The following is a 24,830-nucleotide window of genomic DNA, read 5'->3' as shown; positions in this document are numbered from 1 at the left end:
GTCTTACGTTCAAAACTTTCGAAATCTTTGTGATTCCTGACCCGTTTGGATAACATTCCCCTTTCATAGTAGTGTTAAATTTCCCAGACTACTTTGAAATGATGTCATAGAAGTGTCGCATTACAGCCAAGCGCCACATGATGTTGGGCGTTTCGACAGCCACACAGAACTCTACACGCCTTTCCACAACTCTTATTACATACCTCTAGTAGTTGCAGAAGGGTCTTAGGGTCTTTGTAGATAAACATTATACAGGAACAATATTTGCGGAATCGATCTATTTCCATGTATCAGGAAAACCAACGTCGACTCACCTGCTTATCCGTCACCTAATGTGTGACCCTGTATGACAGACCATTAATGTCATCAACGCAGCAACAATCTGGCACAACAGCAGACACTTTTTATTTCTCATAAACTGATATCTCCTGAATTTTGTCGGTATCGTTATGTCTTTAAATTTCAACAGATATGCTTGTCTATTCAGTCAGGGTGCACTCTGTCTGCCATCACGACCGCATACAACGCCACACCCGCTCACGCAGTATTTACGACAGTGGGCGCCCATATAGTGAGCCGTCGCGCCGCCTGGCTAACGCCTGCTGCCAGCATTAACGGCGGCTGTTCAGGTCTTCTACAGGTGTTGGCCCGCAGCCCGGCAGAATAACAAACAGGAGCCTCTAGCGTGCTTGCTGGACCATTTTGTACAGCGTAACGGGCAGTGCGCAAGCTTGCAAGACACAGAGGTGAACCAGATCCTAACTGAATCCGCTCAACGGTTTAAAGGCCATCGGTCTGATACACCAGCCAGCATGTGCGCGTTTTTAGGCGATTTCCCACTCTATTTTAGACAAATGTTCCACTAGTCCCCAATGTACGCCTCCTAAAATGTGACCCACAAAGAGTTAAAATACGGTAACATACAGAACATAGTTAACATAACTCACAGACAGATGGAACACCCGATTTGTATGCTTAGGTTAGCTGAAGACCGTGGCGACAGAAAGTGCAGTACGACTGCGGGGTGGTCAGAAACAGCCTGAAAAAATTGTAAGGGTGTTGCAGGGTAGATTGAACTGAGAAATAATCGCCAAGAAAAGAAGTTCGATACGTTGCGCTGTTTCTGAGTTAATTAGCCAACCAGGCTCGTAAATCCAAGCGGACCGCCAGTTCCAACTAGTGTCAGTTGTTCTCAAAGCGTACTTGATAGTGCAAGACACTGTTCAGCCTTTGGCTCGGGCTCCTTACTACCGCCTCATGGCCAACTTTCGTATAGCTCACTCGATCGGTTTTAGAAAGCCAAACGAAGAACGCGTTTGGCAACACCGTTTCTAGCGAGCCGATTTAATTTGCCCGCGCAACGGTCTAGCTGGTTAATTTCAGTGCTAATTAACTCGGAAACAGTTCAACGTATGGGATTCTTACTTAACAGTTATTTATCAGTGCAACTTTCCCTGCAACAGATATACAAGCTTTTCAGAAAGTTTCTGCGTACCCCAGGCCAAGTTTGTCTTGCTGCAAACTGTTTTTAGTAATATTTCCCTGTCGTCCGTATGTAGACGTTTCTTATTCACTAACTTAATTTCCATTCCCTTAGACGTGTTAGTCAGTGAACAAGATCACAGAGCACGTCAAACACAATATTTTACAAACCGTAATAATGAACAGCTTAAATGGAAGAAATTCGGCGGAGGATATTTACGAGGAATCATACCGGTATTTGCATGAAACGATTTGAGAAGACTATGAAAACATAATTCGTGGTGGTCAAATGTTTTTTCTGTGTTTCATTTCACTTCAGTAATCTACAGTTACCGTAACTCGCTCAAAGAATCCATTACAAAGCATCGTCAGGAGAGATAGAAGATATTGCTTACTACATACATACAGTACAGTAGGAAGCATACCATATTTAATAAACAGGTGATTTACTGAATGAGATTTTCACTGTGCAGCGGAGTGTGCGCTGATATGAAACTTCCTGGCAGACTAAAACTGTGTGCCAGGCCGAGACTCGAACTCGGTCCCGAGTTCGAGTCTCGGTCCGGCACACAGTTTTAATCTGCCAGAAAGCTTCAGGTGATTTACTGTTAAACATGGTGCGAAATTCAGTGTACAGTGCTGCCCACTTTGACAGCAACGTTAGATCTGACAAGGCAGCGTACCTAGTCAAAGTGAGCTATGCTCATACATACTGGTGCCATGGGCGGCGTTTGATGAACAAGTGTTCTTGCGTTGTCAATAATTGAACACTTGTTCATCAAATGCCGCCCATAGCACCTGAAGAAGGCCCTTGAAGGCCAAAATCGCTTATGATTGTATCCCGAAAAGAGTAACTAAATCAAAAACAAAATATAATGCCTTATAATAAGACAATCGCCGTCTCCTCAAACGGAATGTTATTTTTAAGGTCATGCCAAGATACTGTGCCAGAGGTCATCAGTCTTAGTGGCTGGTGACCGGTGGCTGGCCAGTTCTCGGCCACCCACGAACAGATGTTTCCGGTGGGTGGGAGATTCAGAGAACAAGTTGGCCACAGGAACAATCAAACTCTCTCTGTATTGAGGTAGGTCAGGACAGCACGGGGAATGTGCAGTATGGCGGTACCTTGTTCACTGCGGTCTGTAATATTCTGCTTTGTAAGACAACATTTGCGGCAGGCAGATAAGTCTTCTCGTTGAATGGAAACGATTTCATTTCATTCTCATCTGTGGCCAAGAACCAAATACAATAGATCACACCCTTTGCCACAGTACTAGACGTTTCCCGGAATACCACTTAAAAGTGGATTTAAAGTAGCAGCAGGGAGAAGAACGGACCGTAGATGGAAAATATCCTGCAAAGGCTGCCATCATTTACAAAAGATTATCTTAAGACAAGTTTCGAGATACTCCGAATATACCAGCATTGTGAGAAAAAAGCATTTCGAAACAAAGCAGCAGATTTCATCGTTATTTATTCTCGGACACCCCATTTACCAGCTTCATTAGGTGTCAGAAAACGTAAGAGGCGTCTAATTTATGATAGATAATTCACTATGCCGGCACAAGAACGGCAAGCTTCATCCATATTAAAGAATTTCATCAATAAATAATTCAGATAAAAACATTTCCTCGGCCTTGTCCAACGTCGTTCTTTCGATCATTCTGCTCTCCGTGATGTGAAGTGCAGAAATCACAATGGACAACAGTAATTGTATGTCGATAACTTCAATTTAATATTCCTGTTTCCCACTAATCGGAAGCAATTCCTTTCTCTGTGCACGTTTGCTGCACTCTAGCATCCTTAAGTAGTATTTTGCCAGCTAAGGAGCAGACACGGCCCATATATCGCACACACGCGCTCTTATAGGCTGATAAGTTCAGTTTGTTGTTGCATCACCATGTTTTCTGTTTCCTTGTTACGTGCAAAGTTCTTTTTCACTTTTGTTCTTTATTTTTGTTTTATTGGCTTTCGGAACGTGCACCTACTGCCTCTCAACACTGGAAATGAAGGACGTGGGAACATAGTTAATTGTTCTTTGGTCTTCCCCTGGCGTTCTTATTACCAACAGCATTAGATTTGCAGCACGGGGAGCTACAGCAGAATGTTGAGACTGTTAAGAATTCGTATCGTTTTTTATACGTTGCTGTATCCTTGGATGCTGGTAGGTTTGGAGGCTGCTTGGGAAGCGATGACCAAGACCCTGAAGATTACTTGCAAGTAAGTTTATGTGATACGTGCTCCGAGGACATTGTAGGAGCATTGCTTTGGATCTTCTCCCTCTCATCAAACACATGGAGGGGTGCCGCTTAAGTTGGGCCAGTAGAGGTATTTACTGAATGTCCAATGATTACATTTCAGCCGTGTTATAACTGTCGTGAAGCTCCTCGACGTTTGTCTCTTACGGTAGCTTTGGAATCGTGGGATGAATTAATGCTTAGTGACTGCCTTTGATTTTAAATGTCCTCAACCATTCATCTTGCAAGTCTGATGACAACCGCTTTCTGAGCATGGGTATCACACATCATATTTAATAGCTCCATGTAGAGACGTTTGTTTTGCTAGGAGATCTATTTTTTCATTTCCATGTATCCCAGAGTGATCTGCTTGAAACGTTTTGGTCACTTCTAGTAACTTAGCATCGTGTTGCTGAGGTTGACTACCTGTGCTGTGTCATCTTTTTCCTTAAAGTTGAGGTTTTCTGTCAATTAGCGCAAAGGTAACATTTTTACGTCTGCCTACAATTCATTATTAGCTCAAGTAAACTAAGCTACATCTTTACGACGTTGAAAATGGCCGACTCGGCGTGCGTAATGTCATTATGCTAGCATAAGTTTCCTAGAGAAACTGATCATGTCACTTGCTACTGAAGCGTGCAAAGGTTTCGTTAAATCTAAATTTAAAAAAACGGCAGCTAATGAATGAGTTTCATTAATTGCACGGGAGTAGACCTTGCCCCTTACAAGTTATATATGCGCGATGCGGCCGTAACTAACAGACTGATCTTTATCACCGAGCCCAGAACTCGTTTCCGAGGAAGTATGCGACTTAATGCCAGTGAATCAGCAGCCGCATCGCCGAGAGCGCCTGCACGATCTGCCCTGATATAGCGCCCTAGACGTCCACTGGCCATAAACTTGATTGCGTTTAAATATTTTATTCAGATTGCTAGTTCTCCGTCAAACACAGCCACAGACAGATATTGTAACACGCCCGGGAGTACGAATGGGGGTGGGGGACCCTGTACTGTTACTGTTTCTGCTTTTCTTGACCGTGCGCCCTGTCCACACCACGAACCTGGTAATCCCGCGTCGGTCCTACTGTTCTGCTCCACACTGCTGCTGGCTTGCCTGAAATTATTTATCGAAACATGCAAGCGAATAAGGGGAGCCACTCAACGTTAAAACACAACACTTTTCTACGTCTGGTATGAACATCTATATTCTGAGACGATATGGAAATCACAGGTTGCACTGTTTACACTGTAAGTCGTAAATGTTTATCTCAACTGACAGTCTTGATGTTTATCTGTTCACAATATCATTCAGACGAGCGTACGCGTAACCGACACGACGTGGGTGATTGTTGATGATGCGGAAGCCGAATGATCGAACGAAAGTTCTTACGCTCGTCACACATACATATGTCTGGTAATAGTCCTCCTTGACACTAGTAATGACATAACACTGTTCGTAAAGTTAATTTTTCAGTTCTCAGTTCACACTTGTACGAGCGTGCGCGTAACCGTCGCGGCGCGGCTGATTGTTGATAAATGCGGAACGCGAGGACCGAACGCACGTTCTCACGCTCGCTACAACACACTGGCACTTGACTGCACTCTTTTATGGTAACTAATTTTTACTGATTGACATCAGTTCATTCTGGGAGACCGAACACGGCGCGGATGATCGATGCTGTGCGACACGCAACGAGAGGATACATAAATACGTTATCGGCGGCACTGCTCATTTTTTCATTACTTCTTGACGCACTTTCCTCTGAATCACTTCCATATTTCATCACTTTACTGTAATAACTCTTGTAGCAACACTTCAACTTCCATGCTAACAATACCTCTCACATGTAGAGCTACACACTACACAACATAACAGTCCCGTGTCCCGCGCTCGACTCTCTACAGATGCGGCTGCCCGCAACTAAGCCAGCGATATGACAATACGCTTACAACACGACGTGTGCACAGTGGTCACCGCACTCGAACACAGCACACCTTCTATAGGTGTGCCTGGAATTGAAGAAAAGTCTCTAACTCTCTTTAGCAACTGTTTATACGAAATAACAGTTTTCCACAGTGCATGATGACGGCCAACAAGTTTTAAATGGGTGTGTTGAACCTACCAATCACGGACGTCGACGTTGACCTGTGACGCAATGGCGTTGTCATACGTGAAGCCGTGCATGTTTAAACGGAGATGGAACAGAACATGGACTATACTTATTGTACTTATATATCGTTATTTGGAATATATGTTGTAGTGACAGACTGTTCTATAGTGTAGCTCGAGGTTTTGTTAGACTCGAAAACGATCCTTTGGTTGCATGTGGACGAAGCCAAAGAATAACGCGAAATCTTAGTTGCAGTGAGATACTGATCTGCAGCATAGCCCGATGTTTATTTATTTATTTATTTATTTATTTATTGTTCCGTGGGACCACATTTAGGAGAAGTCTCCATGGTCATGGAACGAGTCAATACATGAAATTATAACATGATTGTAGAAACAGATAAAATGAAATATAAGAAACATATTCAGGCGACAAGTCGTTAGTTTAAATAAAGAAAATCAAAAATGTACACTGGAATTTGCTTAATTTTGTATCTCTTCCAGGAGCTCCTCGACAGAATAGAAGGAGTGAACCATGAGGAAACTTTTCAGTTTAGACTTAAAAGTGTTTGGGCTACTGCTAAGATTTTTGAGTTCTTGTGGTAGCTTATTGAAAATGGATGCAGCAGAATACTGCACTCCTTTCTGCACAAGAGTCAAGGAAGTGCATTCCACATGCAGATTTGATTTCTGCCGAGTATTAACTGAGTGAAAGCTGCTAACTCTTGGGAATAAGCTAATATTGCTAACAACAAACGACATTAAAGAAAATACATACTGTGAGGGCAATGTCAAAATTCCCAGACTGTTGAATAGGGGTCGACAAGAGGTTTTCGAACTTACACCATACATAGCTCGAACAGCCCGTTTTTGAGCCAAAAATACCCTTTTTGAATCAGAAGAATTACCCCAAAAAATAATACCATATGACATAAGCGTATGAAAATATGCGAAGTATACTACTTTTCGTGTTGAAATGTCACTTATTTCAGATACTGTTCTAATGGTAAATAAAGCGGCATTTAGTTTCTGAACAAGATCCTTAACATGGGCTTTCCACAACAGCTTACTATCTATCTGTACGCCTAGGAACTTGAACTGTTCCGTCTCGCTTATAACATGCCCATCCTGTCTGATTAAAATGTCAGTTCTTGTTGAATTGTGGGTTAGAAACTGTAAAAACTGAGTCTTACTGTGATTTAGCATCAAATTATTTTCCACAAGCCACGAACTTATATCATGAACTACATTATTTGATAATGTTTCAATATTACACACAAGATCCTTCACTACCAAGGTGGTGTCATCAGCAAACAGAAATATTTTTGAATCACCTGTAATACTAGAAGGCATATCATTTACATAAATAAGGAACAGCAGTGGCCCCAGCACCGACCCTTGGGGAACGCCCCATTTAACAGTGCCCCATTGGGACTGAACATCATTACCACTCTCAATATTGCGGAGGATTACCTTCTGCTTTCTGTTCTTAAAGTAGGAGGCGAACCAGTTGTAAGCTACTCCCCTTACTCCATAATGTTCCAACTTCTGCAGTAATATTTTGTGGTCAACACAGTCAAAAGCCTTCGTTAAATCAAAGAAAACACCTAACGTTCGCAACCTTTTATTTAATCCGTCCAAAACCTCACAGAGAAAAGAGACTATAGCATTTTCAGTTGTTAAACCGTTTCTAAAACCAAACTGTACATTTGACAGCAAATTATGTGAATTTAAATGCTGCAGTAACCTTGTATATACAACCCTCTCAATAACTTTAGCAAACACTGATGGCATAGAAATAGGTCTATAATTGTCAACATTATCCCTGTCTCCCTTTTTATAAAGTGGCTTCACTACCGAGTACTTTAATCGGTCAGGAAACCGACCACTCCTAAAGGAGAAGTTACAGATATGGCTAAGTACTGAGCTAACATACGTGGAACAATACTTCAGTATTCTGCTAGATACCCCGTCATATCCATGAGAGTTCTTGGTCTTTAGTGATTTAATTATTAACTCAATCTCCCTCTTGTCAGTATCATGGAGGAGCATTTCAGGTAACAGTCTCGGAACACTTTTTTCTAAGAGCGCTATATGATTCCCTGTTGGGACTAGGTTTCTATTTAGTTCACCTGCTATATTCAGAAAGTGATTATTAAGTACTGTACATATATGCGACTTATCAGTAACACGGACATCCCCACTACGCACTGATTCTATATTCTCGACCTGTCTCTGCAGACCAGCCACTTCCTTTACGACTGACCATATGGTTTTAATTTTATCCTGAGACTTAGCTATTCTATCTGCATACCACATACTTTTTGCCTTCCTAATAACTTTTTTAAGCACCTTACAATACTGTTTGTAATGGGCTGCTGCATTTAGATTTTGACTGATTCTAACGTTTTGATATAATTGCCACTTTGTTCTACAGGATATTCTTATCCCTTTAGTCAGCCACCCAGGCTGCCTGTTTGTGCTAGTACCCTGTTTTGAACGTTCTAACGGAAAGCAACTTTCAAAGAGCACGAGAAAAGTCTTGAGGAAAGCATTATATTTATCGTCTACTGTATCAGCACTATAAACATCTTGCCACTCTTGTTCCTTGATAAGGTTTACAAAAGTCTGTACAGCAACTGGATCAGCTTTCCTAAAACGTTGGTAACTATATTTAACATGTGTTGCAGCACAAAAAACTTTTAGACTTAAAATTTGTGCATCATGATCTGAAAGGCCATTCACCTTTTTGCTAACAGAATGCCCTTCTAATAATGACGAATGAACAAAAATATTGTCTATGGTTGTTCTACTGTTCCCTTGCACTCTCGTTGGAAAGAATACGGTTTGCATAAGATTATATGAATTAAGGAGGTCTACCAGCATCCTTTTCCTTGCACAATCACTTATACAATTAATATTGAAGTCACCACATATAACTAACTTTTTGTATTTCCTATAAAGTGAACCAAGAACCTCCTCTAGCTTTAGCAAAAATGTTGTGAAATCGGAGTCTGGGGATCTATAAATAACAACAGTAACAAGTTTAGCTCCACTAAATTTAACCACACCTGCACAACATTCAAACACCTTTTCAGTGCAGTACTTTGAAACATCAATTGACTCAAATGGGATACCGTTTTTCACATACATGGCTACTCCCCCACACCGCAAAGAGCTCCTAGAAAAGCTGCCAGCCAACCTGTATCCTGGTAAAGGAAGCCTCTGAATTATCTCCTTATTTAAGAAGTGTTCAGATATACCAATAATTTCAGAGTCAACATCTATAAGCAGTTCACTAACTTTATCTCTAATACCTTGTATATTTTGATGAAATATACTAATTCCCTCATTAATCGGATACCCAAGCTTTGTAGAGAGTGGTTTCTTTGTTAGAGAGACTTCCCTTAAGCAGGAATACCTATCAGCTGACTTCAATCTAAAAAAGGTACAGCTCTAACACCCACAACTACCGGAATTTTCCCATGAGTGATCCCACCACCCCCACCTATGCTGTCACCTATAAGTTTTGCCAACCTCCCCTTCCCATACCTGTTGAGGTGCAGGCCATGTCTAGTGAAACCCGTCCTACTGATAGACTCCACCGACACCACTGAAATGTGGCTCATGCCTTCCGTCATCAGCGCACCCCCAAGTCTCATGTTATTACGCCTGACGGCTGTATTAAGATGAGGCCGATCGTGACGCTGAAACAGTTCCACGAAATGCACATTCGTGTTGCCAGTCTGAGTGGCTATCTTTTCCAGGTCACCATCTATGTCATACTCCCCATCCCTATCAATACTATTACCAGCCCCACCCACAATCACTACCTGATCCTCTTTAGTAAAATCCCTACATAACCCCCCTATGTTAAAAGTCACCTGAGCCAATCCTGCATTAGGCTTCACAATGTCTAGATAAGGTTGAAAGCTGTTAATTTAGTTGTGAATAGATGTCAAAAAAGACCTATAATTCTTCTTATGGCTAGTATTTGATGCTTACTCGAGTCTGACGAGTAGTTTTGATGACGCCATAGTCAAAGCAGATGGATGTTCCCGTAAACAGTGACTTACTGTGTCAGGTCATTCAGTAGCCTACACGTCTCAGTCATAGAATATGTACTTGTAGGCCATTAACGTGTAAGATGAGGCTGCGCTGGAATGCGGACGTACGTCCGGTGACACTGCTAGAGCAGGTGAATGTGTTTCCCAAAGAGTCTCGAGACCGTAGCGCCCGCACCCAGGTCTGCTGTGGTGTTGCGTTGCGTCTGTGACCTGCAGAGGTCGTTACCACCGGCTGTTGCGCCATGGCTTCCCTGGTACCTGCTAGTGACACCGCTCTTCTAGGAAGAATAGGAACACCCGGTTTCACAGCGGAAATGGCGGCTGTCAGTATCGTACATTAGCCGGCGTCTCGTCTTTTTCGTATTAGACTGTAGTGTTGACTACTTTGCATGTCGTCGTACACATAGCGAAGTAAGAGTCATGCATAATTCTTCACCCGTTAATCGTCTTTACTTGCCTTATCTTGGTTACGGAAACTAACTCCGACTTGAGTTCTCCAGGGGATACATACACATGTATGTCTACCATATCTGTAATCTGCAATCTACGTTATGAAGCGTGCTGGAGGGTGCTCAACGTAGCGCTGCCAGTTACACACTATCCTGTCCCAGTGGCAAATTTTGAGCGGGAAGGCCGATTGTTGGTACGCCTCCCCGTGAGCTCGAATGTTTTTAACCGTACCTCAGTGGTTTTTAACGAGATAAGCGTAGAAGGAAGCAGTGTATTAATTGACTCTTCTAGCAATGTACGCTTTCTGAATTTTAATAGTAAAAAGCACTACGATGCACAACGCCTCTCTTGTAGCGTCTGCAACTGGAGCTGGAGGAACATCTCCACGATGCTTTCGGGCCTACTAAACGAACCCTTCTCAATGGATCTTCCTCTGTAAATCCTGTCTGGTACTGGTCTCAGGCTGAAGAGCAATACTGAAGTGTCGGTTGGACGAGATGATTTTGTAAGCTACCACCTTCGATGGTGGACTACTTTTCTTTAAAATTTTTCCAGTGAATTTCAGTCTTGCATCTGCTTTTTCTTCGATTACTTTTACGTGGTCATTCCACTTTACATCACTGCAAACGCATACTCCCAGATATTTAATGGGTGTGCCTGCTTCCAGTGATTGTTCAGCAATTGTGTTGTCGTAAGGTAGCGGCTCATTCCGCCTATTTTTGCCCAATACATGTATTTTTTTTTTATTTTTTATTTTTTTTACCAACTCTGTTTCCACATGAAGATTTGAGCCGCTAGCGGTCTTACTGCATTTCACTACAATTATCCATCGTAGAGATTTCTTTATGTACAACAGCGTCATCCACGAACAGCTACATGGACTTCCGACGTTACCCACGACGTCATTTATACAACGATGGAAAAAAAATCACAACAAGAAGGAGATGTGCGACATATACGAAATTTGAAGGCGTGTTTCTACATCCCAGAGATGATGTCCAGTCAAAGTGCGCGCCAGTCGCATATGAGTGGCTGTAGTGGCGCCGCTAATGAGGATGCAAATCAGGTTTGCTTTAAATACACGCTGTAACGGTCTTGAGCGTTAGTTAACTTTGAGATTAGACGTGATAAGTTGGTGTTAGTCAAGAATTCTTTAAGGTGACGAAGAAGCCATTATCAGCACCTCACTGAGTTGAACGACGTCGCGTAGTAGAGCTCGGAGCAGCTCGATGTTCCTTTGCAGTACTGCAGAAAGACTTGTCAGGAATGTAGCCATTGTACGAGGGGTGTTCAATAAATAATGCAACATATTTTTTTCTGAAAGCAAGTTGGTTTTTCTCAGGATTTCAATGTGCCATATTATTCCGAAAGCTTTGGCTCCGAACCCCTATTTTTCAACATCATCTCCGTTCAGTCGACGGTCTTACGTCACCTTACCGGGACGGCACGTATGCCCGCATCGTACCACCCTACAGGTCGACGTCGGAGACGACATCTCTGCATTAATAAACCCTCCATTATCCACGTACTGCTTCCCGCAGAGTGTATCCTTCGTTGGACCAGACAGATGGAAGTCGTAAGGTGCGAGATCCCGGATGTAGAGTGGACGATAAAGAATATTTCAAAGAAGTTCGTGCAGATTTTCGTGAGGCCTTGCGTTGTCATGGAGAAGGAGAAGTTCGTTTGCATGTTTTTGGCGACGAATACGCTGAAGTCCAACACTGCAGTAGTCACAGCTGTATGCAGCTGGCCAGCATACTGGAGATCGGACAGCTTTGCGCGACCTTGTTGCATTGATAACAGATGTCTCGCCCAAAGACTCATCGTGCTTTTGTTCACTACCAGCTCTCCGTAGACATTGTCGAAGCACCTAGTAATATCTGCAATGCTCTGGTTTTCCGGTAAAAAAACACAATAACAGCCCTCTGCTTGGAACGCACCTCCGCTACACACATTTTGAAGGCAACGTATAGCGCCGCCACCTGCAGGAAGTTCATGAAACTATATGGGCTGCAGCGGGTATATTGCATGATCTCCCACAAAAGAATTTTTTTAAAACTGAAACTGGTCTATGATAAGAAGTATTTAATTAATTATTATACGTTCCCCATAAGCTGGTTGCTGTAATTTTGTCAAGTAATGGCAGGATAAGTCGAAAAGTTTCAATTCTTTCATATTATATACTTAGTGTTGTTATAAGAGATTGAAGTATGGTACAACAACTACAACTTCTTAAAATATTTGCTGAACAGCGTTTGGTAGATTTGAATTTTGCTAGCGAGAGGCCTTCCCCCGAGTGTTGAGATGCCAACATGACGTTTACGAGGATACTAACTGTGAGTTTCGGTCACCCAGGCTGTCTGCATGCGTTCAAACAACAACTTCGCGATTCGGGAGCGCTGCAGTAGCTGCATCCTGATGGCCGGTGGCCAGCACAGCGGCGGCTACCGGTCGCGCACTGGCGGTGACGGATCGGCGCCTGCCAACTACTTTGCCCCGTGACGTCATGGCGGAGGCTGCACCGTGCCAAGTCCCGTCCCACGCGAAGTCCCGTGACCCAACCCTGGGAACTAGGCCCCTTCTGTCCCTCTCTCTCATAACGATAGCCTTGCTTTGATGGCTGATTCTGATGTAGTGTTTTGTCTTTACGACATTTACTTCTGCCTTCAGGTGGGAAGTGGTAATGGTCTTGACTTCTTTTTGTAGGGTCCTGTCGTTTATGAAAGAACTATTTGTGTTGATTGGCGACTCCATGGAGTGCTGTGTGCACAACGACCATATACAGGGTGGCGCACGAAATGTGTTACCATTTTGTTTTTGAATATAAACTTTATTGTCAATACAATCTGAAAGGAATATATACTACAATGAGGAGCCGTCCATGGAGATTTGTTCTAACTCAGCACATGCTCAATATGTCCACCATTTCGTTTCCTAACTTCCTTCAAACGAACACTGAAGTTAGTGATTACCCTACGGCACATGCCTTCCGTAATTTCACTGCAAGCTTGAAGAATAAGTCTTCTGAGCTCCATTAAATTCCACGGCTTCTTGCTACTGCCTTGCCCTTCAACAAGCAGTGGTTCATGCAAGATGGAGCAAGGTCACATACTGCAAACACCGTGTTGGAGTTTTTACACGAGCATTTCGACATGCGGATCATTTCACTCAGGTTTCCGGGTCGCTTCAATGACGGACAAAATTGCCCCCCCCCCCCCCCCCCCAATAGTCCAGACCCCAATCCATGTGACTTTTTCTTTGGGGGTACCTAAAGGAAAAAATTTTCCCGAAACGTCCACGTGATTTGATGGAGCTCAGAAGACTTATTCTTCAAGCTTGCAGTGAAATTACGGAAGACATGTTCCGTAGGATAATCACTAACTTCAGTGTTCGTTAGAAGGAAGTTAGGAAACGAAATGGTGGACATATTGAGCATATGCTGAGTTAGAAGAAATCTCCATGGGCGACTCTTCATTGTAGTATATGTTCTTTTCAGATTGTATTGACAATAAAGTTTATATTCAAAAACGAAATGGTAACACACTTCGTGCGCCACCCTCTATGTTAAATTAAAAGGAAGGTCAGCGTTGGCCGTGATATTGATGTTTTATTGATAGCAGAATCCATTTTCGATCACATAGTGATACCAGTGATACCAGTGTCTGAGTTAAATTTGTACAGCACTGAAGATGATCACTATGTGATCGAAAATCGATTCTGCTATCAATAAAACATCAATATTACGGCCAACGTTGACCTTCCTTTTTTTTTAACTACTTGTGTTTCCTGGGTTAATCAGGGAGAAGAGATGTGGGCGTGTGTGTTGCCATATAGCTAGTGATTTGGGGGTTTTGATCCCGAAATCTCTTGGATTGTAATTCCAAGGGAACTCAACTACTGCGTTCGGTGATTGCCTGGTTCTTTCATAGAACGCTTAGACGAGATTTTTGAACCTTGTTTTAACGGGTTCTGTATTGACGGCAGCGTGCAAGTCTGCTGTGGCAAAACGGCTGTCTACGTGTGTGGCTCTTTTCAGAGTTCTGTTTCGTTCTGCTTGCAGTCTCTTGATGTGGTTTTTGCAGCGTAGCCCCATACAGGGCAGTCATATTCCAGAATGGGGCGCACTAGACTGCAGTACACCCTTACCCCTACGCTGGCTGCTGGGCAACTCTCTCTGTTTAATATGAGGCGGTAATTACGCATACCTTTCCACTCAGCAGCTCTGGATTATCAGCTATCCGTGCACCGGTTCCGTTCGTGGGAACGGTAAAATTACGTAATTATTTTACTGTTTGTTTGCAGGTACATGTCTACTGCAGGCCAGATACACACTGAAACACCCACACCACAGTAGCGTATCATCGCACGCCGTTAATAAAGTGGAGTATCGTGGAGTAATCGTCTTGCGGCAGCAGGGGAAATGTTGCAGCTTTATCAGGCCAGTCCAGATGACTTGCCTGACACAGCTGCAACATTTCCAGTGTTGCCACTAGACGAATTACTCCACGATACTCCACTTTATCAATGGTCTGCGAATTAATTCCTCTATCGGCGTGATACGCTATTGTGGTGTGGGTATTTCAGTGTGTACCTAGACTGCAGCATAAATATACCGGTAAACAAAAAATAAAATAATTTCGCAACTTAAAGGTTGGGAGGTGATAATTAAAACTTTAAGGCTACCCCTTGTATAGTACAAAATTATAGTTTGACCTGAACTCTGAAATAATATGTTCTTAGTGAATACTAGTTAAGGTTCTTCAGGATACAGATAATGAAGATATAACTGTACTGACAGTCTTACCTTTCCTATGTAGCACATTTACCGCCTATTTTTTGCAAAAAGAAAAAAAAATAAAAGAAAAAAAGAAAAAATCACCGTATCGGAGCAGTGTTATTCTGAAGCTTACGGATGTCATTAAAAGACACACGTGTTTAAACAAATTATATTTGGTGCAAGCACGGGGGTTGTATCATAAACAGTATTGGAAATTGACATGGTTGAAGCTATATGGTAATAAGAAGCAAAAACGACCCAGTTTCGAGATAGTCGCGAGTGCGAGTATGTAGTGTAGTTAAGAGTCGACAATGACTTCAGTAAAAATTATTGTCTTTTCAGTACAAATGCTACAATTTTAAACATGGTTGTGACACAGCACTGTACAATAATATGATTTGTATAATGCAGCCAATCAGTAGTACAACAAGATTTTACTTTAACCTTGTTTCGACAACGACTGTGGGTGTCTACATTAGAAAATCCAAACAATTACGTGTAGTAACACATGAACAGATTTACAAGCCGAATGCTCTCGTCATACAAAATACTTCATACGAAGACAATATTTAAACAATATAAAAGTTGTAGACTTTGAAATTGACGTAAAACTGGTAACTGTCAGTATAATTATCGGTATATGGCTCAGCACGTTATACACCGCTAAGGCCTGTGAGAGGAAACAGGCTCCTTGCCTGATGCCATCTCCAGTTGTTGGTTCCCCTTGCAGCCCTTAGCGGTGTGCAATGTGTTAAGCCAAGTAGTGATACTTATACTGACAATTACCAGTTTTACATCGATTCCAAAGTCTACAAATCTTATATGGTTTAAATATTATCTCCTTAAGAATTATTTCACATGACGAGAGCATTTTGCTCGTTAATCTGTTTATCTGTTACTACAAGTAATTGTTTGGATTTTCTGAGAAGAAACCCTTAGTCGGTGTCGAAACCAGATTAAAGTAAACCAGTTGCAGCTGGTTGACTGTATTAGACAAATCATACCAGTACAAATATATCTGAAAGTTCTCGATTAACTCCCAACCTAACTGGGCTCCAGCTTAACCCATGGCCTTCATTAAGAAGAAATATGATATCCGTACAGATTAAAATTGTGTTCCGGACCGGGAATCGAATCTGGGACTTGTGCTTTTCGAGGACAAATGCTCTCCCGACCGAGCTATCTAAGTACGACTCACGACCCACCCTCGCAGCTTTACTTCCGCCAATCTACCAAACTTAGCAGAGGTTCTCTCGCATATACTAAAGGAGAGCGCTGCTGGGGAAACACTGCGGAGACCTGGCTTAGCCACAACACGGAACGTTGTTCCGAGAATGAATTTTCACTCTGCTGCAAAGTGTACTCTGATTTGAAACTTCCTGGTTGGTTAAAAGGCAAATGCAAAGGTACGAGTTTCGAGCTCCAGTCCAGTACAGTTTTACTCTGCCAGGAATTTTTAAATCAGCTCACCCTCCGATGCAGAGCACAGTTCATTCTAGAGATACAGTACTGCTTCAGCACGTTACATGCCACGGTTTACCGTACTCTCATACCTATTAAAGGATGTGTTCGACGTGTCATTGTCGTCTATGAATGCTATACTACAGTGAGTTCCGAAATCTTTAAAACACTGCCAGTGTATCTCGTAAAATTTGACAAGGCTACACAGTTTGCTGCTCCAGTTCTTACACCGTACCTTCGGGACTGCTGTACACTTCACTTTTGACAGGACTCCAGACAGAAAACTCGAGAGCATTGTGGTCAGTTTACCTTGGGGGCCAAGGTACGGGTCGTGCTCGGTCTATCCATTCTGGACCGTATTGGCACTTTAAAAGGCGTCTTACATGAGCTGAAAAATGTGCGTGTGCTCCATCGTGCATGTAGCGCATTTCCCAACCATCGGCCAAGTATGAGGTTTGAACCCTTTTAGATGGGGACTTGATCGCAATGTTTACCATTCAAGAACATTTGCACTAACTAGCACAATAGTTCGTACTAAAGTCAGTGACGGCTCATGAGCAAAAATTCGCAGAAGGCTTCTTTGCATATCCATATTTACTTGAATGTTTTTGTTTCTGTTAAAGTATACTTTCACCAGTGTCAGGTAGGAATTATAGTATGTCCTGTGTGTAGATGTAAGGAGCAAGGGCGACCATATCCGTGAGCAAGTAAGGGGGGGGGGGGGGGGCTGATTCGCCCCGTGTAGTCAACTGTTTTTCTTTCAAGAAAATTATTTTTAAAGGCGTTATTGCGCAGGTTTTTGACGGTGTGGGAACTAGAACTTTTTTACAGTTACTTACAAGTCACCATTCGTGTTCCAAAAATTCAAAATACACCATATCACCCGTTCTAGCATCCCCTCCCCCCTTCCAACAAACTATTGTATAGGTGCCCTTTATACGAATCGCGGTTACTGTCCGTCCTACCGTGCTGCATGTATGACCTTTGCTTTCCGTGTGTGGTGTAACGGGCCGGCACGGTGGGCCTGCCAAGAAATTCGCAGGTCCCCAATACGTGGCAGCGTGCGCCACAGCGTCTCACGTGTGAACCAGCGACGTGCGCACCACGCCTGTTGTGGCGCTACGTAGGCGCCAGGCACACTACCCAGCCACGTGCACCTAAGCACCAAGGAGCTGCCTGTTAAATGTTCCATATCCAAAATTCCACAAAATACCACGTAAGAATTTATGAAGGGGATAATTTTGGCCCTAATAACCCATATATTCCCCACAATGGACCCAGTAAATCGCAATTTTTTGGGGTAATGAGACGTAATCAGTCTAATTCGAATGAAATATTTTTGGGTATTATACAGAGTAACTCTATAAAGCTTAACCGCAGCCACGAAACTGTGCCTCTAGTTTCGTGGTTGCGATTACATTGAACAAATTTGAGTGGCTTAATGCCCTGAAGGATTTCGTTCCAATTAACGTCAATTAACGTTGGAGGAGGAGGAGATTAGTGTTTAACATCTCGTCGACTACGAGGTCATTAGAGACGGAGCACAAGCTCGGACAAGAAAATCGTTCATGCCCTCTCAAAGGAACCATCCCGGCACGGATGAAGTCTTCTCTTGTGTTGTAGCGAGTGCCACGAAGAGGTTCCTTCATTTTGGCGAACAGCTGGTAGTCGCACGGGCTCATATCGGGTGAATACGGTGGATGGTCTAGTATTTCTCATGCCCCACGTACGCAGGAGTTCCTGCACGGGGTTCGCCGTGCAGCATGGTGCATTGTCATGAAGGATAATGGAATGTGGTCCATCGGCGATCTGCATCCAGCAGGAAGACAAGGAGCTCAATTGTCATGGTCGATAATGAATGACGTCCCTGCCATCATAAAACACTTTCACCCATCTCGCCACTGTAGTATATGGCATTGCGACATCACCACATGCCTCACGCAGCCCCTCGAAACATCGTTGTGCGCTCCGACCATAGGCCACTTCTGTCTTGATCCACGCACGTTGTTGATGTTTCCTAAACATATTGTTTGAACTGGCCTCTCACACTTCCAGGCAACACACTGCGACTGATTCAAACACAGCGGTCGCTGTTCAGTGCACTACTTCATCTGGCCTTTTGCTATCAGCCCGCATGGTAACTAACTCACATCCTTCATTTTACGGCACGGCTGCCACTACGTCTCATACAGCCTTAATATCTAGCACTTGAAGAAGGGAATCGCTTCAGGCAAATGTCTCAACGGTCCCTTTGAAAAGTGACGGCGTAGTTCCTTCCCCATCCTTCCCTAATCCGATGGAACGGATGGCGTCGGTGTCAGGTCCCCTCCCCCAAATCAATCAGCCAATCTACTAGCTCACAATTCTTTCATTCCACTACTAGCAAACCATAAATTACTACCGTTATCATGTTATGAAAACCATTTTTACCAGAATTTGATTTCAACCGTCACGTTTTTGTCAATTAAAAATATTTAGCAGAGCGTGGTTTCGATCCACGGACCTCTGGGTTATGGGCCCAGCACGCTTCCACTGCGCCACTCTGCTGATGCAAAGCTCGCCGATCTGAAATACAATTTGCTTTGATCAAAGAAAATCTGCCGAGGTGGTTGATGACGTACTGACTTCCGTGTACACGATAATTGCGAGGAAGACATTATCTTTTCACAAACGGCAGCAGCGCAGTGAGTACTGGACGTTGTTGCTGAGTGATGCCAATGCACGTGCGATGAGAAATTGATTTACGAAGTGGTGATCCATCGTAGCGCAAGAAATGAAACCACATTAATTTGCAATACTTTATACGGCGATTCTGTTTTCATGGACAGCCATGGATTTATCTTAATAAACGAGTAAGGATATGGTCAAAATAGATACATTTTACATTGATATGTGGCATACCTCTTTAGTATTTTTATAATAGAATACTGCTGTCAGTGACTGCCACGAGTAGGGATCTTCACTGTGGTGGCCACCAGCCGTAAGAACGACCATCAGGCGAGGCACCGCAAACTGCAAAGCACTGAGAAGGTTGGTCATAATTATTGGTGCGTCACGACGACCAACAGCTTCAGCGAATATCGAATGTGGTTAGTGTGGACCAATCTCAATGTACACGTAGCTTGAAGTGCCCCTTTAATTAAAGTGACAATCCTTCTAATCTGGAGGCCATCAGTGCGATTAACACAACTGTCTCTGAGAAACAATGTATAATGATCGTCTTAGGCAAACCGTTTAAAAAGTACTGCCATTAAGGTTTTCAGCAAAAAGAAAGTTATTAGCAATGTAAGGTGTAGTAATTCCGCAGCAGTTGTCACTATTGCTACAGAAAAAGGATTCTCACGATTGCATACTTGTTCCCCGTCCAGCAGACGCCTCATTCGGGTGTGTTTACGTTTGCAGTAAATTAAAAAATCTTCCCCTCTGGCCACAGCTCACTTGACGGTGAGACTTCAATTTTTCCATTTTTGTAGAAAACAAAATCAGAAAAGCTTGGAGCTCTAACAAAATCAGTAGATTTTAGTTCATATCCTTCTTCTATTTTACAGTGTTGCTTCTAGAAATTGCCGCGAGGTGAGTGCCACATTGTTCCTTGAACACTGCAATCGGGAAACTTGTACCCATTTAACACACAGCGTGTCTTCAATCTTCACATTGGCGACAGTGCCACACGACTTCCATTAATTCTGGTTTCTGGTTACCGTTGAAGCCACGTTCATTACATGTGTTCCATCTCGGAAACCTTTTGGAGTAGGGCAACATCAGACTCAGTCTGATGTTGTTCCCAGATGGGCACAACTGGCGAAGGCTAGAACTTTATATTTTACTGTTGACAGGATCGTAGCTGCTCCAGATTCTGACTATTGCTTTTTAGCAATGTAATTTTACGATTTAGCAACATTTATTCTGATGAATACGCCCCTAGTAGGTGTCGAAACCCAGGTCAATGCACCTACCGTTTATGTGCAACCGGTTGGCTGTTTGATCCTATGTTGAAACCAGTATACAGTTGCTGGATAACAGCCATGTTCAAAACTGAAATATTTTCGGACAAATATGCTTCCTAGTAGTGGTTTTGGATATCAGCACACTAAATTTCAAACTATCGAATTATCTATCTGTAGCCAAAAATCGCAAAGTTACTCGTAATTGCTAGTCGATCTTTCTCGTATTAACATTAATAAATGATTTTTGTTCTTTGTAGACGTATTAGAACACTGCGACTGTTGAAAGGCGCACATTTTTACATTATGATATTTCAAGATGCAAGGCATCCCCTCTTCAGATGTTAACATTTATTTACGAGACGTGAACATTGTTTGCCGGCCGATGTGGCCGAGCGGTTCTAGGCGCTTCAGTCCGGAACCGCGCTGCTGCTACGGTCACAGGTTTGCATCCTGCCTCGGGCATGAATCTGTGTGATGTCCTTATGTAAGTTAGGTTTAAGTAGTTCTAAGTCTCGGGGGCTGATGACCTCAGATGTTGAGTCCCATAGTGCTTAGAGCCATTTGAACGTGAACGTTCTTTATTTACTAACGGCCTTGCACAATTTTACATCGAAAGTTTTTAACACACCTACTGTAAAACTCTCAAGTAAAGGAATACTTCTCACGACGCCTATATAATTGTAAAAAAATTTGAAGGTCGTTCGAACATAAGCAGCATGTACTCTCACATCGATGTATTTTGAGGTATACTTCGCTGGCGTGTCATGTGAGGAAAGGGGTGCCATCCACAACAGTACCTTATCCCATAAACATTAACGTCTCGGACGGTGTTGTTCCGATTTTATGCTCTAGGAGCACTGCTGTCAAGTCAGGTGAGGAGACGACCTGCAAGCTTAATAAAGTATGTGAAACAGGCCCGGGGTGTCCTCAGAGGTTGCCCATGCCTGCGTTAGTACGGTGTCTACTGGGAGTGACTAATTTTCTGTCCGGTGTGCTTGTGTCAGAATCGATGGCGTGACGCGAAAGCTTACTATTGTTAAGTAGGTTCACGTAATATAGATCCTGAGGCAATGCTTTAATTTTGTTATACGACATTCTAATTAAAGAACCTTCAACATCGCAGCGCGTCAGCAGTCGTTGGTTAATATATTAAAAAACTAAAAACCCGCCTCGAATGCGAAAAAAGCACCTAGTGTTAAGTGTTAACCCAGGTTTCGGCGTAGATAACTACACCTTCTTCAGAACAACAATAAAACCCACAAGTGCCTAAGAAGACCTTTGTCAATAATTAAAAGAACACCAAAGCTATATACCGAGCGAGGTGGCGCAGTGGTTCGACACTGGACTCGCATTCGGGAGGACGACGGATCAATCCCGCGTCCGGCCATCCTGATTTAGGTTTTCCGTGATTTCCCTAAATCGCTCCAGGCAAATGCCGGGATGGTTCCTTTCAAAGGGCACGGCCGACTTCCTTCCCCGTCCTTCCCTAACCCGATGAGACCGATGACCTCGCTGTCTGGTCTCCTTCCCCGACACAACCAACCACCCAAAGCTATACATTTATAAATGAAAAAGAAAAGGAAAACACAAACAGTACATATGTACAAAGTCAAACCACTACTTAACTTAATGGTATACGCTCCACCTCACACCGGCCTATGTTCGATGGGCCATGACCCGCCATAAACTGCAGCTACAAATGGTCGCTCACTTACAGGCCTGACCCGCTACCTACGCACATGCGCAAGACAAGGCAAGTTACTTGAATGCGCATGCGCATACAAATACGAGAAAGTTTATACATGTCGGTCGGGGCTAAATAGCCCATATATTCCCAACCATGGATCAACGTACATAAAAAAATGGAATGGATAGAACAAGAGACGAGCTAAATAGGAGATGAAACTTAAAAACAACCGCAGACGGTTGCTTTTGCTAGTAAAGAAACTTATATATGAAGCCACCTATGACCTATGACAACAGGAGGAACTCTTAAAAACTATACCTAAAGCCAGTAGTTAGCCGGGGGGGGGGGGAGGGGGGGAGCTGAGGGGACGTAATGTAAAGACATCGTGGTAATAAAGACATAGGGATAAAACGTGAGGTGTTCAACGGGCTAAACTCACCTTCATCGTGAAAGGAAAATGAGGATAAAAAGAAATAAGATGAACAGCTTGACCAACCGCGCTCGCCAATCAGCGCACGCATGTGAAAATCCCCAGATCATCACCTTTACAAGTATGAAGAACAAAGTAAAGGCGCGAAACCTTCAAAAAATTTTCTATTTCTTAGTAGGAGTTGGTCGTTAAGGATGTTGTCTTTAGCATGTTGCAGATGCTTAAAGATCTGCATTTCTTCCAAAACATCCAGTTTTAAGACCCTCGGCATGAAGTAACTCGATATTAACTAGAGGGCTCGGCGCATGAGCCGTTTGCACAAGGTGTTCCGCATAAGTAGAGCCCTTAGTACCGTCACCGCTTCTAGTAGGAATATGCTCTTTATACCTGTTATATCCTAGCCAGTAATGCCACCCGAGCCCGCTGCCAAAAGGTTGGCAGCATCAAAGTCCGGACGCCGTCGAGACAGGAAATCGCCGCAAGTCTGCGCGCGCCACCGCTGGCTTCTGGGTTCTTAAGCGCTGGAGTCGCGAGCGCTAGGACAGTTCTGTATTCGCCGCTCAGTTGTATACTCGCCACCGAATTGTGTACTTGCTAGTCAGTTGTGTGTTCATCGCAGCAGAGTTGTTGTTTGTCGTCAGCCGACGCTGACCTAGCCGCTCCGACTCGAACTAGACAGATCTCTGTAGACACGGAGTTCACTACTGTTACTGTATCTTCGTTAATAAAGATAAGTACCGACTTTTATTTAATCAGAGTGTTTGGGTTTTCATCTTTCTGTTCACTGTTCCAGCGGACCGGTCGGCCCGCTATTAAAAGTGTGGCGGTGACTTCGTAAGCCGTTTCTACAGCGAATTGCTTGTCGCTACGAACGCCGCTACAAAAATACCTGAGACCCAGAGCTCGTCCCGATGTAAAATTTTGGACAATCCCCGCATGTAATTTTATATACATCTGATTGGGAAAGTTTATCGCTCTTTAACATTCTAATTAGTTACTCATAACACTTATTAGTCATATGTGGATTCCGCTCCATTTTTTTCTTCTAAATCTGCTACCACTAATTTCCTTTTTATCCGGCAGTGTCTGTGAGAAAAAAAGCTGGAGATATTTTATGTAGGGACGGATGAAGGCTGACCATACGCAGTCACCAGGTTTGTCCCTCGGTGGCGAGGAGAATGAAGTAACATTTTCTGTTGTAAGCGCAAGGAGCGGAACAGTGCGTCCCCTGCGGCTCTTTCTGTGGCGGCCGCTAGGAGGAATGGTGCCGTATTGTCAGTTTGGCAGGAGGCGGTAACGGAGCGCGCTGAGTGGCTGGCACCGTGTCAGAGATGGCGGCGACCCGCGCAGCGCGACGTACGTTAGCGGCGGCAGGGCGGGGCTGCGTGACCTGGCGAGCGAAGCCACGCAACGGCACCTGTCCACCCAGAGCCACTGGAGCGGTCACGGCCGGGGGCCACTCCTCCAGCACCAGAGGGGGACGCCGAGACAGCGAGAGTGGCGCTACCCACTGACCCGGCACAAGCAGGGGGGTCACTCCACCGACGGAGCGTGCCTCGTGGTTCGAAAAACGCCAAGGCACTTACTTACCTTAAAACGGGTTGTAAGGTGAATCCTTCTCATCGACATCAGTCTGTCATAGAATTACGACGTACCGGGTGATCAAAAAGTCAGTATAAATTTGAAAACTGAATAAATCACGGAATAATGTAGATAGAGAGGTACAAATTGACACACATGCTTGGAATGACATGGGGTTTTATTAGAACCAAAAAAATACAAAAGTTCAAAAAATGGTGCTTCATCTGATCAGAATAGCAATAATTAGCATAACAAAAAAAAATGGCTCTGAACACTATCGGACTTAACATCTATGGTCATCAGTCCCCTAGAACTTAGAACTACTTAAACCTAACTAACCTAAGGACAGCACACAACACCCAGTCATCACGAGGCAGAGAAAACCCCTGACCCCGACGGTAATCGAACCCGGGAACCCGGGCGCGGGAAGCGAGAACGCCACCGCACGACCGCTAGCTGCGGACAATTAGCGTAACAGGGTAAGACAAAGCACAGATGATGTTATTTACAGGAAATGCTCAATATGTCCACCATCACTCCTCAACAATAGCTGTAGTCGAGGAATAATGTTGTGAACAGCACTGTAAAGCATGTCCGGAGTT

General features: G+C 43.6%; 1 protein-coding gene and 1 non-coding gene across 2 annotated transcripts in view; one reads left to right on the top strand and one right to left on the bottom strand.

The window, feature by feature from the left end:
- The window catches only part of LOC126456102 (uncharacterized transmembrane protein DDB_G0289901-like), a 435,362-nt gene that overhangs the window by 104,879 nt on the left and 305,653 nt on the right, over nt 1–24,830 (top strand). The gene's annotated exons all lie outside the window — the stretch shown is intronic.
- On the bottom strand, nt 19,059–19,130 carry Trnam-cau (transfer RNA methionine (anticodon CAU)). Its single transcript has one exon. It is a non-coding gene; the product is annotated as a tRNA-Met (tRNA).

Source organism: Schistocerca serialis, chromosome 2, assembly GCF_023864345.2.
Source record: "Schistocerca serialis cubense isolate TAMUIC-IGC-003099 chromosome 2, iqSchSeri2.2, whole genome shotgun sequence".
NCBI classification, from domain to species: domain Eukaryota; kingdom Metazoa; phylum Arthropoda; class Insecta; order Orthoptera; family Acrididae; genus Schistocerca; species Schistocerca serialis.
This window is presented reverse-complemented; position numbering and strand designations above follow the sequence as displayed.